The sequence below is a fragment of the Puntigrus tetrazona genome, unplaced genomic scaffold (assembly GCF_018831695.1).
Source record: "Puntigrus tetrazona isolate hp1 unplaced genomic scaffold, ASM1883169v1 S000000003, whole genome shotgun sequence".
Classification (NCBI taxonomy): domain Eukaryota; kingdom Metazoa; phylum Chordata; class Actinopteri; order Cypriniformes; family Cyprinidae; genus Puntigrus; species Puntigrus tetrazona.
The window spans coordinates 1250000-1253402 of NW_025047683.1; the positions used below are offsets into that span (position 1 = coordinate 1250000).

At 65.2% G+C, this 3403-nt stretch overlaps 1 pseudogene; it reads left to right on the top strand.

Moving 5' to 3' along the window:
- The first annotated feature begins 385 nt into the window (after positions 1 to 385).
- On the top strand, positions 386 to 535 carry LOC122332096 (annotated as a pseudogene).
- The last annotated feature ends 2868 nt before the right edge of the window (positions 536 to 3403 follow it).

A 3403-nucleotide genomic window follows, 5' to 3' on the forward strand; every position in this document is an offset into this window, starting at 1 on the left:
TTTTACTCTATGTTCCAGCGGCCGTGGCTCCGAGAGGTCTGCCGCCAAACATCCAAGACGGCAAAAGAACCGCACAAAAACTAAGACGGCGGAGAGAGGGATCCGCGAGAAGGGAACGCCGCTCTCTGGGAGGCTTGACGACTTCGCGCGGAGGCTTGAGCAACTATCATGCGAGCGCCCACCCCCTTGGCACGGGGTGGGGGCCGAGGCCGCGAGCCTCTGAAAGACTTTGCTTTGCCAACCCCGGCGGGTACTCCAGCAGGCCTTCGACCGTGGGTTCAAGTCCCTTCTCGCGGGGCGCCGTCCGGGAACGACTTTGTATTTTTGAACCCACACAAGCTCAGGCAGTTCGCCTCGCCCCGGGCGCTAAACTCAAACGCAGTACGACTCTTAGCGGGGATCACCTGCTCGTAAGGCCGATGAAGAACGCAGCCAGCCGCGAGAACTAATGTGAATTGCAGGACACATCGATCATCGACACTTCGAACGCACTTTGCGCCCCGGTCCGCCCCGGGCCACGCCTGTCTGAGGGTCGCTTCCCATCGATCGGGACCTCCGGTCCCGCGGCTGGAGCGCGCAGGGGGCTTCCCGCCCTCCGCCCTCCCAAGTGCAGACCGCCACGGGCACGCTTCTCGGCGGAGTCGAGCGCTCTCCGGCTTCCTCCCACGAGGGGGAGGTCGGCGCCCCAGGCGCCTGGGACCGAGCGGCGCCTCTCTCGGGCGGCTCCGTGGGTGTCTGCCACCTCCGTCGCCCGCCGACGTGGACCCCGCCCCCTCCGCCTCGGACGCCCGCGGCGTAACGGGAGGTTCGCGCCCGCCTCGCCTCGGCGCCTGCCCGGCGCGCGCGAACGAGACCTGTTCAGGCCAGCCCGCAGCAGCAGCGCGCGCCGCTCCTAACCATATCCGACAACGACTCAGATCAGACGCAGACGACCCGCTGAATTTAAGCATACACTAAGCGGAGGAAAAGAAACTAACAAGGATTCCTCAGTAGCGGCGAGCGAAGAGGGAAGAGCCCAGCGCCGACCTCGCCCGGCCACGGCGCGTAGGGACATGTGGCGATAGAAGACCGCTTCTCTCGGCGCGGGTCGGGGGCCCAAGTCCTTCTGATGGAGGCTTAGCCCGCGGACGGTGTGAGGCCGGTAGCAGGCCCCTCCCCGCCGCGCGGTTCTTCTCGGAGTCGGGTTGCTTGGGAATGCAGCCCAAAGCGGGTGGTAAACTCCATCTATACAACACCGCACGAGACCGATAGTCGATAAGTACCGTGGAGGGAAAGTTGAAAAGAACTTTGAAGAGAGAGTTCAACAGGGCGTGAAACCGCCAAAGAGGTAACGGTGGGGTCCGCACGGTCTGCCCGGAGGATTCAGCTCGGGCGGGTCCGCCGCCCGGCGCTGGTGCCTTGATCGGGAACGCCGCCCGTCCGACGCCGGCCGCTGCCGGGGTGCACTTTTCCGAGGCGGTGCGCCGCGACCGCCCGGTTTGGCCAGGAAGGGCCGGGGCGAAAGGTGGCAGGCGTCGCTCAGCCGGGGCCGCCGGCTTTACAGAGCCCCCACGCCCGACTTTGCCGCTACCCCGGGCCGCGGGAAGTGTCTCGCGCCTTCTCCTGCCGACGCTGAGGACGGGGGGCCCCTCGCCCCGGGCGCAGGCGCCGACCGGGACCGACTGTCCTCAGTCCGCTCCCGACCGCGCCGCGCCGCCAGGGCGGGATCCGCCTCGCATAAGCGGCGCCGAGGTCCGCGGGTGAGGTCGGCCACCCACCCGACCCGGGCCTGAAACACGGACCAAGGAGTCCTAACGCGCAGCGAGTCAAAGGGTGTCTCGAGCCTCACGGCGCAATGAAGCAAGGTGCTGGCGCCCGCCGGCTCAGGGTGGATCCCCTCACGCCCCGCGGGGCGCACCACCGCCCGCCTGGCCCGCACCGCACCGGGCAGGTGGAGCCAGAGCGCGCGCGATGGTACCCGAAAGATGGTGAACTATGCCTGGCAGGGCGTGCCAGAGGAAACTTCTGGTGGAGGCCCGTGAGCGGTCCTGACGTGCAAATCGGCCGCCCGACCTGGGTATAGGGGCGGTAAGACTAATCGAATCCATCTAGTAGCTGGTTCTCTCCGGTTTCTTCTCAGGATAGCTGGCGCCGGGCCGCACAAGCAGTTTTATCCGCAAAGCTTACGACAAGAGGCCTTGGGGCCGAAACGATCTCAACCTATTCTCAAACTTTAAATGTGGTAAGAAGCCCGCCTCATGGCCTGGAGCCTGGGCGTGGAATGCGTAGACGCCAAGGGGCTTCACTTTTGTATAGCAGAACTGGCGCTGCGGGATGAACTGACGCTGGTTAAGGCGCCCGACGCCGACGCCATCAGACCTTCTGAAAAGGTGTTGGCTGATATAGACAGCAGACGGTGGCTGCGGAAGTCGGAATCTGCTAAGGAGTGTGTACAACTCACCTGCCGAATCAATCTAGCTCCTGAAAATGGATGGCGCTGGAGCCGGGCTGGCTTCATACCCGGCCGACGACACGACTCACGCTTGTATCGAGACAGAGATACGCCTCGATTTAGTAGGAGGGCCGCCGCGTGGCGCTTGAAGCTTCAGGGCGGGCCCGGTGGAGCCGCGGTGCAGATCTTGGTGGTAGTAGCAAATATTCAAAACGTAGAGCTTGAAGGCCGGGCGGAGAAGGGTTCCATGTGAACAGCAGTTGAATATGGGTCAGTCGGTCCTAGTGGATGGGCTAACGCTGCTCGAAGGGGAGGGGCGATGGCCTCCGCCGCCCCGCCGATCGAAGTGGAGTCTGGTTCAGATCCCAGAACCCGGAGGAGTGGAGAGACGGGCGCCCGGTAGAGGTTTCCAGCGCGGTAACGCAAAACGTAACCTCGATAGCTGGCGGGCCCCGGAAGAGTTCTCTTTCTTTAGAAGGGCCGGGCACTCCTGGAATGGGTTCGGCCCCAGATAGCCCACGCCTGGAAAGCGCCCGCGTTCCGGGCGGCGCCCGTCAGCCTCGCTGCCCTTGAAAATCCGGGAGAAGGTGTGTGTTCTGGCACGGGCCGTACTCATATCCGCAAGAGCAGGTTCTGGCGAACAGCCTCTGGCATGTTATTAGATCAAGGCGGTGCCGCAGGAAGCCGGCAAGTCGATCCAGAATCTCCGATAAGGATTGGCTCTAAGGGTTGGGCCGGAAATGGGCTGAGGTGCGGCGGGCTGGGACCGCTACCGATTGGGAGCTGCGCCGCTTCGCGCGCCCCTCTTTCCTGCTCTCGCCTCGCGTGGCGCCGGTCTCCGCCCTCCCCTTCTCCCGCTGGGGCCTCCCGCTCGGGCCTCGCCCCGTCCGCGCCCTCCCCACCTCGCGGTCCGGGAAGGCCGGCCGGCCCGGGGCAAGGCCGTGGCCTGGTCCGGGGCGGTGGAGGGCTCCG